At 27.1% G+C, this 15,326-nt stretch overlaps 1 protein-coding gene across 1 annotated transcript in view; it reads right to left on the minus strand.

Moving 5' to 3' along the window:
- Positions 1–3,526: 3,526 nt before the first annotated feature.
- Positions 3,527–15,326, minus strand: part of LOC147812595 (nonsense-mediated mRNA decay factor SMG8-like) — a 68,390-nt gene continuing 56,590 nt past the window's right edge. Inside the window, exons 16-18 of the mRNA XM_087162397.1 lie at positions 14,101–14,203; positions 11,277–11,418; positions 3,527–5,976 (exon numbers count right to left, since the gene is read on the minus strand). The gene's annotated coding sequence lies outside the window, so the exon portion shown is untranslated. The remainder of the gene's footprint in view (positions 5,977–11,276; positions 11,419–14,100; positions 14,204–15,326) is intronic.

Below are 15,326 nucleotides of genomic sequence, written 5' to 3' on the forward strand. Positions count from 1 at the left end.
TAATCATTTAGGGCTTCATAGCCAAAAAAAAAAAAAAAAATTGGGAACGGCTTTTCTGGAATTGTGCTATTTAATGTCCTGTTAACAGAAGACACAGAAAGAAGTATTTTCATCTAATTTCTGCTTGATTTATTCGTCATTTGCATGCACTTTACAGAGCTACATGCTACCTTCCTTTAATCAGGATAAATATAAATACTAAAAGGTCTTTCATGCTCTATCCATTCTTTAAATAAAAATTAAAATTGATCATGAAGGAAAAAAAAACTATGATTACCACAAATATTAAAAATTTTAAGTCTCTTCCTTATGTTTCACTGCATTTCAAAAATATTTTTGCACTGAGTTTGACTTCCTAGCCTTTTCAACAGTTTCATGGCCACTAGTAACTCATTTAACACTTATTCTCAGTGGCAGCTGATTTAGAACGAAAAAAGAATATTTGTATGGAAATATTTAGCAATCCTGCTTAGGTATATTGAATAAAGTAAGTTGAATTATTTTTATTGCTGCCATTACCATCCTGACCCTTTATGAGTCGATTTTAACATTATTGAAAATTTTTGTTCTTGGTTAGTTTATATTAGATAAGTCTTTGTACAAAATATATAAAAGTGTTTACAACAGTAACAATATTTTGTTTCCTGCAGAACAGCAATCAAGATGGATAAGAAATATTATAAATTTCACGGTAACTGCTGCATAATATACTAAATATTTTACATTTAGAGAATTTTAGGGATTTTTATTGTCATCAAAATACAAAAACTTTATTACCATAATGTCTATAAATGGTCTGCAATATTTTTTCTTTATGATTGGCATTAAATGAATTCGAAATTTTTTTATGTTAACTCATAATTTTAAATAGTAGTAGACAAGTAAATAATTATTGATAGTTAAAAGATTTAATTTAAAAAGGGAGTTCTGAAAAAAAGAAACAAATTTTTAGAGCAAAGAATAAGAAAAGCTTGAAACTGATTCCTGCGAGGTACATTTCATTATGTATTAGTAATACTTTTTAAAATATTCAACCCAGCAATAAATTGAGTAAAATCTCTATTTTAATGGGCGATTTTTTGAAAACTCAATTATAGATCTAAAATGTACAAAAATCAGAAGAAAAGCTAGAAGAAAATGGCAAAATCCAGTAGTCTGTTGATAGATCAAGTAGAGTTGCCAGCTATGCTGCAGGGTAAAATAAAAAAAATGTCCATGCAACTTAAACCATACTATTACCATTCATCTTAAAATTTGTAAACATATGAAAATACATCTTAAGCGCATACATCTTAAAATTTGTATAAGAATTGTAATGACAGCTTGAGATTCCTAATGACAGAAATGAAAATAGAATAATACAATGTAATTTTTATTTATTTTACAATCTTAATTTAAATTTAGTACATTGAATTGTATACACAATTTTAGATGCTAAAATTTTGGCCGTTTTTTGTGTAATAATTTTGAATTTTAATATTTTATTTAATGTTAAATGGAAATTCATTAAAAATGTACTTAAGTATTTTTAATACCTTTGCATTTTGTATCATTTTGTTTTTTTAAAATTGCTACAATAATTTGTAACCATCAGGGATAAATAATTTTTTGTATTCATCTTAAATAGTCATTGACCACAGGGGTAATTGTGAGCCCAAGTCAAAATTTCAGAAAATTTCTCGAGTAAAAAAAAAAAAAGAAGTTTAAATCGAAACATTAGAAAAAAATTTAAACAAGGTGTTTTTGTACTTAGTTTACTTAAGTTATACTTAATTTAGTTTACATAAAATATATTTAAAATTTTACGCATACCTATGATGACTTAGAGAAGTGATTGAAATTTACAAATATGTCTTTCCTTCTTGAGTTTATGATTATAATAACTATTTACTGATAAAAAATGAATATTAATCTTGAATATAAGCTTATAAAGTAGCTCTCCTTACAAACAAATAAAATAAACTGCGTTTTTAAGTTCCACCTTTGAAAATTTGATTTCCGAAAACTTTTGTGATCAATGATTTTTTGAAACATCTGAACCTTCGATCCCCGGAAACTTCCGAATCATAATTAGAGAAATATCCGGAAATCCGGATTTTTTCCGGAGCACAATCACCCCTGATTAAGTTTTAGGGTATTTTTAAAAGACTCTGTTGTCAAATGAAATAAAGCTCTTTTTTTCTGAATAACAAGCTATTTTTATAACTGCTGTGAGTTTGCAACAACTGTTAGGACATCCTAGTTCCCACTGAATTTCATAAAAAATTCCCTGACTTTTCCAGGTATATTAGGTAAATTTCAATGGAAATTCATCTCATATTTTACTTATGCCATGCGATTTTTTATCAGAAAACGTAGTTTTTTTTATTTTTTGTTTTTGCTACGTCAAAAATTAGATTTTGTGAGCAAAAACATTGAATGAGAATGGAAACATAGAAAAGTTTCACTTAAAAGTAGAATTTTATAAGATAATCGTAATAGGCCCATGGGAGCCCCGGTCATGTTTGACCTATCTTTAGCCAATATTATTATCCATGCTAGTTCTGAAAACGATGTAAAACATCAATAAGAAGTAAAGACACATTTTGGTGAAAACGGTTTTATATTTTAATATTTGAACAATGCTACATTATCTGGGCTAAGAATAAGTCTTTGATTCAAATAATTTTCATTCATAAAAATCTCACTAAGTTTTAAAAAAGCTGAATAACTTTTAAAATATTCAAATTTTTCTCTCATTCTAAGTCAGGATATCTCACTAGAGCAAGATAGTGTTGTGAGGCCACAATGGGCATCACATATTTCATAACTTTTAAAATTTCTTTAATTTTTTAAACTTGTTTTTTTACTCATTCTTAATCAAATTATAATTAAATTAAATCAATTAGTTAATTTTTATAATGGCGAATATAAAATATTTTAGTCTTTTCTCATTGATCAATGTAACGACTAATTTTTTTTATTTCAATACTAATGTAGATTCATTAATTCACCGTTGCGCCTAACAAATTTTTTTAAAAATTATTTATAACTCTTCATTCCTAAATTTCTTACTGCAAATATGTTTAAATTACACGGTTACACTAATTCTCACAGTCCCAACAAGACTGCAATTTGGGATTGCCAAGGTATTTTTCAAACCTAATATTGATCATGGGGGGTTGGCTTTATTTTCGGCTATGTTATTTTTTGATTCACCACCAACTTTGGATCTCTTCTCATGATTCTAACTGTCTGTGGGGAACAATTCAACTACTTTTTAATTTGGCTTTTGATTAGGTAGTTCATGGGAGATTTATCCCCTTTATCCCCTTAGGTCCATCACCCCATAATGATTAGTATTTATTAAAATTCAATGTAAAAAAAAAGATAGAAAAATACTAGTGAATGGATTCAACATATAGATTAAAATGCATAGAGCAACTAAATAAATGAATGGGGGAAAAAAACAGAAAATGTAAGAAATAGCTAAATATTATATTGAAAATTAATTATTTAAAAATTTCAAAATTCCAAATAAAGCAAATTCTAAAAGAGCAAATAACAATGTTTTATTAATGAATAATTATACTGTCAGTTAATGAATGCAAAGCACAGTACAGCCTGTAAATAGAAATAGCAACATTTAAATTAAAAATTTTTTGAACCAGACACTTTCAATTATTCCATTTGAAAACCTTAAAAATTAAAATCTAACATACGCATAGAACAATGAGATTAGTACAACAATTATTTTTAAATGCATGGCATTTGATGCAAAAAAACTATTTTTTATTACCATTTTGTAATTTCAAAACACATTTCAAGACAATTTTGCAACCTACTCGCTGATTTCAGCGATATTGGTCGCCACACTGGCGTAAATCCTAGTCATGGATATTATTTAAAATTTTGTTCCATACACTAGACAACATAAAGGCATTTATTTAATAGAACTATAGAAAATAAATCATATCTGTTAATAAGCTCTTATATTTTTGAATTAGTTTTTAATATAAATTCTCAAGTGCTAATATTTATAGCTGCTCAAGCTTAAAATTAAATAGGCCTCTTTGTAATTGGAAGACCTCAATACACAAAATTTTTATATCTTTGTACACTGTCTACTTTTATAACTATATTTTTGTAATTTTGATAGAATGTAAATAAACTAAATAATACAAAAATATTTTCCACAAGCCTCTTTAGTATTGTATACAATGTATTTCGATAATATTTATCATAATAATATCAAAACAAAATTCATCTTGTGTTTTTCATATAATACAAGAGTAAAATATTGTGGCTTTTTGTTATACAAATCATGTACACTTATTCTAACCTGATTTATACACTACAGAATTATATTAGATTCAGAAATATTTAGCAAATAACTCAAGTTTTTTTAATTAAATCTTTGGTAATAAGTTTTTGAACATTTTACAGGAGCAACTATAGTCAGTGAGAAAAAAAAATATGCACATACTACTATGCAAGGACTACTGTCAAAAAGTACTACAGGACAAACTTAATACGTTTTTGAAGAGGATAGGAAATCTAAACTTGTTTTGAAACATGACAACACATCCATACACTCTAGTGCAAGCACTAGCAGCTAGCTCTACCTAAAAATATAATTAAATTATGGATTGATCAGGTTACTCCCTTGGCTTGAATCCAATCGCGAAATTTTAGTTTAGTTAGATAAAAAAGAATTAAGTGAACTGCTATCAATACGACAACAATAATTAAATAAAACTAACAATACTTTGCTTGAAATTAAATAAATTTAGAAACTTTAAAAGGACTTTCTAACAATTTGCTAAATAAATAAATAAATCGATAAAATGGTTGATCATGTGACCATTAAATGTTTTAGGTGAAAATAACAAAATTAAAACTCTTGTCCATGTTGCAATAATTTTTTAATTCAAAACTTATTTAATTTACATTTTAATATTTTAATGAAGCACATAAAGAATTAAATTTAACAGAAATTGTAGGGCATGCATAATTTTGTAGCACACAAAATGAAAAAATATATATAAACAAAGTAAATATATATATCAAGAAATTTTTCTTAAACAGTTACATTACAATAGTTGAGTGTTCAATTTCATATAAAATTTTACTGATATTGTAGCCGAAATTTCAAAAAAAATTTATAAAAAAAGATATTGCATTTTTATGTGAAAGGTCAAACAAATAACAAAGAAATGCTCAAATAAAGCATAAACATATGTAATGATTTAAAACAAATGAAAACAAAATTCACAAACACCACAAAAGCTAACTACATCAGATGTAGGAAAAAATTAAAAAATAATTTAGCAAATATGTTAATATAATTTAAGAGATATAATTTATAACCATATGATCGTATATAATCCTATGAATAAACCATATTGAAAGGTTTAAACTCATTTTAAGAGATAAATATAAAATTTAAAAAAAAAAAAAAAAAAAACAATTTCTAAAAATGTAAATTTTACTGCTATTACTGGAGTTTTTAGCAAATCAAGGTATGTTATGTATTAAAAGCTATGATTTAAAAAAATTAGTTATTTTATATAAAAAAAAATACTACATAAAAAAGCAAAAATTTTTCTTAACAGCATTCATCAATTTTCGACCCGGACCAATAGGTAAGCCCATGTTCTTCAAATATTCATCTGATAAAACGAACTAAAATATAAAGAACTTAAAAATTTGGTTGAAGCTAAATACACCACCTATGAATAACATGAATTAGTTTTCATATTAAAGAGGAAAATTTTTCGGTCAACCCTCACCAGTGTTGATAAACTAACTTCGCCTCATTAAAAGTATCTAAATATTCTGCCAAATTTAAAGTTCTTAAAATATGTTCAATATCTACAAAGCTTTCTAACTCTTGCTTGTTGCTTTCAAAGCTTTCAAGAACTTCAGGTTTTGCCCTTTCTTTACTGCAATCATTAAAGTTTTGGTTTGAAAGAATATCAAAAAGAATCAAAGAACCTAAAAATATTAATATTGAATGAATATTTATAAATATGAGTACATATTATATACATGCATACATTTTGATACTTTATTATCAAGTACATTTTAATACAATATGAAGTCCCATGTTCGGAATCATCAAGATTTCGACACATCAGGAAAATAAGTTTTCCCGGATATAGGTCTTTAAGTAAGATAAACAAATTTTTTAAAAAAAACAGGCATAATGTAGTATTTGAGGTTCGTTGAAAATGGACTTCTTGAATAAACTTTAAAATTAAACTTAATAACATTTATTAAAAATTGGGAAAACAAAACAAATAGTCTTAAGCCAGACAACCTTTTGAGAGTAACTCCTTTTAGAAAGGAGGTTACTCCCAAAAGCAACGCGAAGGCAGCGCCATCTCTGAATTAACACATAATAGACAAATTGATAAATTCTGATATTACTTCTTTTCCCCAAGTTATGGGTTTTAAATAAAATTCAAACACAAAACCAACACTGACGATTAAAATTTAGCATAATAAGACACATATTTTTCACAATAATAACGATGTAAATATACAAAACACTTAACCGCATAAACTACACTATGAAATATCCTAAACACATTTGCTGGAATAATTTTAAGTCAAAATTTAACAGATGCTTCAAAATTGAATCCCTTGATCTAAACTATTAAAATTTTCCAAACAAAGTTAAGAAGTATAAAAGAATTAAAATTCACCAAAATTATTAAAATTGGCCATTAATCATTTATCGATAATTTATCATTTACCCTTATTTAAATGATAAACAACTGAAAACCTTTAAAATAATTTTTAAAAATTAAGATATAAAAAATGAACCAATAATGTAATTTTGAATAAAATTAAAGCAGAAAATGATCGCAAATGCATTATTTCTTTTATAATAATTTTTGTAATATCCCAGTTATAAATAAATCTAATAATTAAACAGTTAAAAATTGTTAAAATAAATGTTAAATATAGAATTAGTAAAGCAGTTTCCACATTCTTCTTTTATCCACGTCCTCATCATGTTGCATCATTTTACTTGAATATCAAAAAATTTTGAAGTCTTATATTTCTGAGAATAAAAATAATAAAGTTGAACTTCAGCTGAAAGTGAGGATAAACTTGGCCTATAAGATAGATCATTTAAGCAAAAAGATAATTTGTTTAATTTTTATAAAAAAATTTTTAAAAATTATTTTAAAGGTTTTTAGCTGGTTATCATTTGATAGGTTAAAATTTCAGAAATTAAAAGATCAGCCAAAAGAATCGCGATGCGTTCATGACTTTTTTGTGTTGTACAATTTTATACAAAACAAGATTTCTTTTACTTTATTTAATTATTATTAATATTTATTCTGAATTAGTGTAAGGATTTTCAGCTGTTTTTTTCATTTGATTTTATTATATTTAGGCATCTCAAATCAAATTACGATAAAGTGATGGGATGATGTGATTACAATTGTAGACAGATTCTTTTCATCAACATATTTTATTTTAATAACTTATTTTTGTTATATTTAGGCTCTTAATCACTTGGTATACCTAAAATTTGAGTACTTTAAATAGGTATTTATTAACGTAATGTGATTGTGTTGCATTTGAATAGTGCACAGTTGTACACGGTACAATTTTGAAAAGTTATGATGAAAATTATCAAAACACATAATTTCTGATTTTAAGTAAGATTGCATATATTAATTTATCATTTATTTAAGAATTATTTTAATGATTTTTAATAATTTATTTTATATATAACTTGTTAATTAACTCTGTGCTCGATGACACAGTAAAATTATGTGCGGTATTCTGATGAATCAACTGCAACAAGGATGTCTTCAACACTACGCTTTGAATAACTCTGCACCTCTGCACTAGCCAAAGAGTATATCCAGTGTGTCTCCGCAAAGTATTGTTTTATTATAAAATATGCACCATTCATTGAACAAGTCCATAAGTTACATAACTAAAATTATCATCTTTTAAAAATAAATTCATGAATAAGAAAAATTATAGCAGTTACAAAAATCAAGTTGATCTATGTGACGTTTTACTATATCACCACTTGTTGTAACAGCTTGGTAAGAAAATGGACTTAACCACCATTGCTGGAAATCACTTTTGACCATGTCCATAAGACTGGATCGTCGACACTGAACGATCTTTGAAGACAATCGCTCTATTTCTTACACACTTCTTTCTCTTGCCATAACTTTTTCTCAGCTGTCAGATCTTAATGGAGACTTATCTAAAAAAGTTCTTCCTCCCCATCAGCAGTTCAGCAGGACTAGCACTAATTGTTCTGGTAGGATTGCAATGTTGTTGAAGAAAAAATTTCGCTAGATGTTACCTCCAATTTCCCATCATGATACGTCTTTACAGTCTGGACTGTTCTTTTTGCTTGACCATTTCCGGACGGACGTCTTGGAGTGATCATAACGCTTTAAATGAGATTCATCTCCAAGAAAGTCTGGTACTCAGATGCTCGAAATTTGCCTCTGTTATCCGAAACAATGACATGAGGTGTTCCATGGGTAACAAAAATTTCTTGGAGGAGATCGAATATTGCAGAGGCGGATGTTGAAGTCATATGACACACTTCTATCCACTTTGACATGGCATCTACTATGATGAGCAATGCTTGTCCCTGCAAAGCCTAGAGGCATGACAAGTCTGTTGACATTTTTTGGAATCTCTCAACATGCACTTCTATGTCATAATCTGGCCACCGCATGTATGAACATATTATTTTATTTTCGGAAGAGTGAATACCCTTTGCATCGATATGGTAGCCCAAAAAATCGAACTTGATTTACACTAAAAAATCATTTTTTCCTATTTGTAAGCTCAAAACTATAAGGGTTTTTCTACAAGTTTCATTTTGTATTATGAAACAAGATTTATTAAAAATGTCACCGGCAAAAACAGCTGCGGCTTCAAAATGAAATTTGTGAAAAATCCTAATCGTTTTGTGATTTTTTAAAAAAAGTACAAAAATTACTTAGAAAATTGGTTGAAATGTTTCAAATTTTTAAGATATTGAAATACTCTTTTTCTTAGTAGCTAAATACAATTCCTTACAAAATTACAGTATAAAAAAATTACTTTATAAACTCATATTTTAAGCAGTTTTTGTCAAATTTATTTCAAATTTTAAAACTATAATTTTGTAATAAATTTTAAAATGTTCCAAAAAATTTGCTTAATTTTATAGAATAATCTTAAAGTTAATAACGTAAAACAAAAACTTATATTATTTATAAAATTTTCCATGTTTCCAAAAATATTTAAGCTTAGTTTAGGAAATTTTGTGTTGCTATTTCAAAGTAAAATACCAATCAAAGTAATTGATACAAGCTACAAGCTTAGATCTTGATTATCTGTCATAGGATGTTTAAAAATACTTGTTTTTTTTGTAATTTATTGTCAGTCACTCAAATCTCTGAAAGCATTAACATTTATTGCTAAGTAAGAAAAATAGCACAAACTAAACACCTCTAAAGTTAATAAATAGTTTTCTAAGCATTTATTGAGAAATTTTAAAAAATGTCAAAAACTGAAACTGTCTCTACCATTATTTTACAGTAGTGTGTATATATTAACAAACTAAATCTGATTACTTTTTTAAATGTATGAAAATATTTAAAAAAAGGATTTTATTTATTTTCACATTGAGGTTAATAAAAACATTTACAACAGGAGATGCCTAATTATAACAAAACATCAGTTATCTTGATTAATATTATATGACATACTCTGTAATTTAATCCCCCTGCCAGTTGGCAATAGTAGCAACCTACCCTCAGTACATTGCTAAAGATTTCATTTTAAACCTATTTAATCTTCATTATGGTTTTCTATAATCAGCTATATCACTGATTCATAAATTCCCAAGCATGATGTGTTCAATTAGTAATTCATGTCAAAATGAAATGCATTGTGGATAATGTAAATACAAATCACAGTGAATTCCTAAATTTGCTAGAATAAAAATTATGATGCGTAATTTGAAAACAATGTGAATGCAAAGCACATAGTATAATTCATAAATTGAAGGAATAAGACTAACTCTGATTATTAGTAACTTACATGAGCAGATGAGTTATTTTTAAACATATAGAGAAATTACAAAGAAGATAGATTGGTAGAAATAAAACGAGTTTCCTTCTGTTATCAGCTGAGATGTGACTTATGCAATGTTATGGTGATGGGAGGTCAGAACAAAAAAATCCTTCAATTTGATAAGTTAAAAATCTCTCTACATTTAAATAAATATAAATAATTTAGTTTTCTGATTAAACTAATTCAAGAAAAATCATATTGAAGGTAGACCCTATAGTTATGATAACTTCCGAAAATGGAAAAAAGGAATTTTCAGCTAACTTTTCAAAATTATATAAATGAGTTTCATTTAGAAACCTCCCCCCCCCCCAAAAAAAAAGAAATGAATAAATAAAGTAAATATTAAGATTAGTTGTTCGTTAAATATTTTGAAATTTTTTTTAAAAAAAGGCAAAGATTATTTAGTCTTCAGACAAAAGAGTACATGGCTGCAAGAAATTATAATTTTTATGTGATTAGTTTTATGATAAGTTCTGATTGTGATATGACATGATTTTTTATGATCAAGATAAGTATTTCTTTAGAAAATAACGATTAAATTAAATTTAATAACTCTAAGACCGATTTGATGTTTTTTAAAGGGAAGAAAAATGTAATGCATATCATCAGACATATGAATATGTGACTTTAAAAACTCCTTATTATACTGCTCAGAAATTTTCCTTAACTAAATTAAATAACGCAGAAAAAAAATTCAACTGAAACAAGTGATTCTAAAATTAGGGAGTGGAGTAAAGCAAATAAATCAAATGTCACATGACTTTCAGTCGCAGATTTTTCTTAACAGGAAACAAATTGATTAAGAAACAAGAATTTGACAAGAAAGTTTCTACGAAATGGTTTCTTTAATGAACATGTAACATTCAAAAAAACTCCTCAATCATAGAGCCTTTGGGTATTGAAATTCTTACATTACTTTCTAAATGAGTAAAGTTAAAATTCAGTAGAGCGTTAGTAATTGTTAAAGCAAAATTTGAGTAGAAGAAAGTTTGGAAAAGCTAATGGGCACTCCATTGAAATTTAAGCAAATGTAACTATAAAAACAGAGTAATTGGCTTTCAGAAGGGAATTATTTTGGGAGTTATTGTTCTCAAAAATTAGTGAACTGAAAAATACATCAGAGCATTGATCACTATTTTTCAAAATTTTTAATTAGCAGTTTCAAAAAAGATACATACAATCCATGGAGCACTCACGTAATCAGCATCACTTAACCGAAGTGCACATTCAAAGTTAGCCTCAATGTCATCAACAAAGGGAATTCTCTTTCAGAAACAAAGTAAAAGATTCTGCAGAAATTGATGTCGTATAAAACACCTCCTAAAAATATACAATACAAGATTAGAAAACACCAGTAAATGAATTAAGGCTATAATTATTAAATACAGTCATTACTGCAGCCAATACATCTATTTCATAGACACAATGTTATTTTAATGTGAGTTAGAAAATCTGAATTGAACTGTTGATTCCAATATAATATGAAATTTTTGTTTAATTTTTTTACAATAAAATCACATCAAATACAGGTGTTAAACATTTTTGCTCTTTTAAACATTTGGTTTTAAAATAATGAAAATATGAAAGCACTCAGTAGTAGTAAAAATCATAATATTTTCAAAAACAACAAAAATATCAGATGTTTTCATATAAATGCAACATTTTGGTATATTTTTAATATGAAAGTTAATCTTACATTTGATAAATGTTGAATTATTCATTCCAATATAACATGAAATTTTTGTTTAATTTTTTGTAAGAAAACCACGTCAAAAACAGGAGTTAAATATTTTTGCTCTTTCAAAACAAAAATTTTTTCATAGGCAAAAATTCAATGGATAGCAAAAGTTTCATGGAAGTCCACCTATTCTTTTGAGGTTAGTGCAAATGAACATAGAGCATATTGAATTCCACATGAAAGTACGAAAGAACCATCATTTCTTAAATTAGACGTTGTGGCATAACTACCACTATAAATATTAAATACGAATTCACTATTATATAAGACATGTTAACTTGATTCTATCATGAGGTACCTTTTGATAGATGGCGGTTGACATAGTCGATAAATAAATCCCACAGTGGTGACAAGATGGATGGTCCACATTAAAACAGTTGATTTGCTTAATATAAACTGCTCAAAGAAAAAAAGATCCGGTGAAGTAAATAAAGTCTCCCGGTAATAATCAATATAGAAAAATAGGAGCAAAATGCTATAAACGAAAAAAAAAAATGAAGGAAAAAAAATATATAACGAGCAAAAATGTTATAAATAAATAAACAGCATGAACCAACTAGTGGTAGTCGTTCATCGAATTCTATCACAGATAAAATTCCGGAAGGGGAGTAATGTGGCGTAAGTACCACTATAAATATTAAATACCAATTCACTATTATATAAGACATGTTAACTTGACTCTATCATGAGGTACCTTTTGATAGATGACGGTTGACATAGCCTATAAATAAATCCCACAACGTATTCTATGGAAAAAAAGGATGGTGGAATTCAAGTTACTCTTCATTATTAAGAATTAAAAATGTGTAATGCATTCTTGTGCAGTCTTCTGTGTGCGATACAATAATAACATTAGTACATTTCTTTCATGAATCATATTTTTCATGTTTAAAAATTGTACTCAATCATTTTAAAAGGTGTTGTAATAAATAATTTATTTTGGAGATAAATCATGTATTCTTTTTTACTTTATTTTTGCTCAGATTTAAGATTCTGGACATACGTTATTTAGCGGAAATATATTATAACTAGCATAGAAAAATAAAATTTTTGCCAAAATAAGTTCTGAATTTATGAGTAAATATTTACTGTAATTCTATATATTTACAATGCTGCGATTTCTTGCTCAGAAGTGTAATTTAATTTAGACCATGCGAACGGGTCACCATTTTGAGTGTCAATTTTATAGTTAAGTACAGTATATTATAAGTTAAATATATTCGACTTTAAGCAGTAGCTTAGAATCAAAAGCGCAAAAATTTGTGAGTGAAAAAATCAGAATGGATACCTGTTGGGAGGGAAAAAGCTTACAGATAGAGTATAATACATTTTCTTAAACAAATCTCACATAACAAATGCATTGTATGACACAAAAGATGACATCACATGGGAAAATGGTAACACTAGTACCAATTCGAAATCAGATGCAACAGTGGGAGATGGCAAATCATTTTCATGATACAATAATGACAGTTAGAGCATTTAAAGGCTTATATATGCATTAAAAAAATTTATAACAAATGAATGGTAAAACAAATGAATTATTCACTTTTTATTAGTTCTCATTGTAAATTGTTAAAAAAATTCCATGTTGTTGTCGTCGTTGGCTATTAAGGCACTCAGTGATGCAATTGCTCTTGTTTTTCAGTGGGCCATCTATAGCCAAGAATTCAACTTCTGTCACACCTGTTTATAAGGCGAATCCATTCATACAACCTTCCATTTATTCACATATCCTAATTTTGACCAGAATCATAGAATGATCAATCTCCTTTCCAAAACCCCCAGAGGTATAATTTGTTATTGGGACATGGAAGACTTTGTGACCTGGCAGACTTAACGAGCACCAGTCACCATTTACAATACAGAGAGTCTTCGGCAGGCTGGATTCGGACTCCCATTCTCACGAAATTGAGTGCAGTGCCAAACCAACCAGGCTATCCTGGTTTCAATTCCTGAAGTCTATGTCTGATATCAATAAAACCTTTTACACTATTTTTTGCGTGAAACAAAACATGTTAAGAATTTTGAGTGTGACTTAGACTTGAAAGCAGTTTAGATTTGAATTGAGTATTTATTTCTGAATTGTTTATTTCAGGATTAGAAATGAAAGGATTCTTCTCAAACATTTTTAGACAAGTAGGAAGTACGTTGTGATTTGACTTATTTGAAGCATCACCTAAATAAAATAAACAACATCATCTAAATTATTTAGCAAGTGCCAAAATCAATATTGAATCCCATAGGAAATAAACTAAACTTACGCTTTGGGTAAAGAATTTTTCCCACTGCATGAAACAGAGAGGAATCCTTTTTACTCCCATCTTAAGAGGAAGAAACACTCTCTTGCTAAGGGTTTTTTAAAGTCTAAAAAAATATTGATAATTTTAAAACAGGAAAAGAAAATTAACAGCAAAATGAAACTGATAATCCACACAAGATTTTTATGGGTGGAGTGAGTGCAAACAGTCAAATTTAATGTGACATCATTAATGAGATTTTTACATTTAATGAGACATCATACATTTAATGAGACATACATTTAATGAGACATCAAATTTAATGTGAAATAAATATTGAAACTCTTAAAAGTAAGAGAAAGAAAAATTTTCGAATAATAATTAATTTTTCATGACACAATATGTTAAGATTGTTTTCTGATATTTGCAGTATTTTTACAAATTAAGACATTCTATTAACTAAATTGTACAAAATAAAGTGTTAAACATCCTAAAGGTCATGTTTTTTTTCTCATCATGAAATTCACACAATTTATTACACAATGTATCTCATTTTCCTCAGGTCGATTTTTGGCAAAATAATTTGAAAAATCTACCTTTTCTTAAAATGTTTTAAATTGCGACATACAAGAATCTACAACAGCCATGAAATTCACATAAGAATAATATTTGCACTCTGATTTAAAACAGAAATGCCAAAAAATATTATGTGGCTTTTTAAACGTCAGAAAAAAATAAATTTAATTTCAAAAGCTTAATGAACGAAGAAAGACAAATTCTCTATTCACTTTTTCTGTTAACATTTAATTTCTTTAATTAAAAGTCAACTTTAATATTATTCAGCCATTTTTGTATTTCTTTTAAATTTATTTATATTTTCTTTTTTTTTCCATCTGGATATTTTTATACACAAATTATTGAATAAATTTCGTAATTTTACTTTTTCTCTTTTAAATGGGAATTTTTTTCTTTCTCTTTTATTTTAAAAACTAAGTAATTAATAAAAATTTTCTTCTTTTATCTAATATTTTTTTATGCTTTAAATATATTTAATTTCAACTTAAGATTTTTCACATATTTCTTCTTTTTGTTTTAGATAACATATCGCTAAGAGCTTCTGAAATGTTTTAGTCATTATGTAATAAGTGCATCATAGCATTTCTGCATAGGCATGAAGTTTAAAAAGTTATCTTTTGCACTTTACAAACAAACAATATTCATATCACTCTATACTCTCTAACATTCGTTTG

Source organism: Parasteatoda tepidariorum, chromosome 4 (assembly GCF_982258835.1).
Source record: "Parasteatoda tepidariorum strain Cologne lab strain chromosome 4, Ptep-v5.0, whole genome shotgun sequence".
NCBI classification, from domain to species: Eukaryota; Metazoa; Arthropoda; class Arachnida; order Araneae; family Theridiidae; genus Parasteatoda; species Parasteatoda tepidariorum.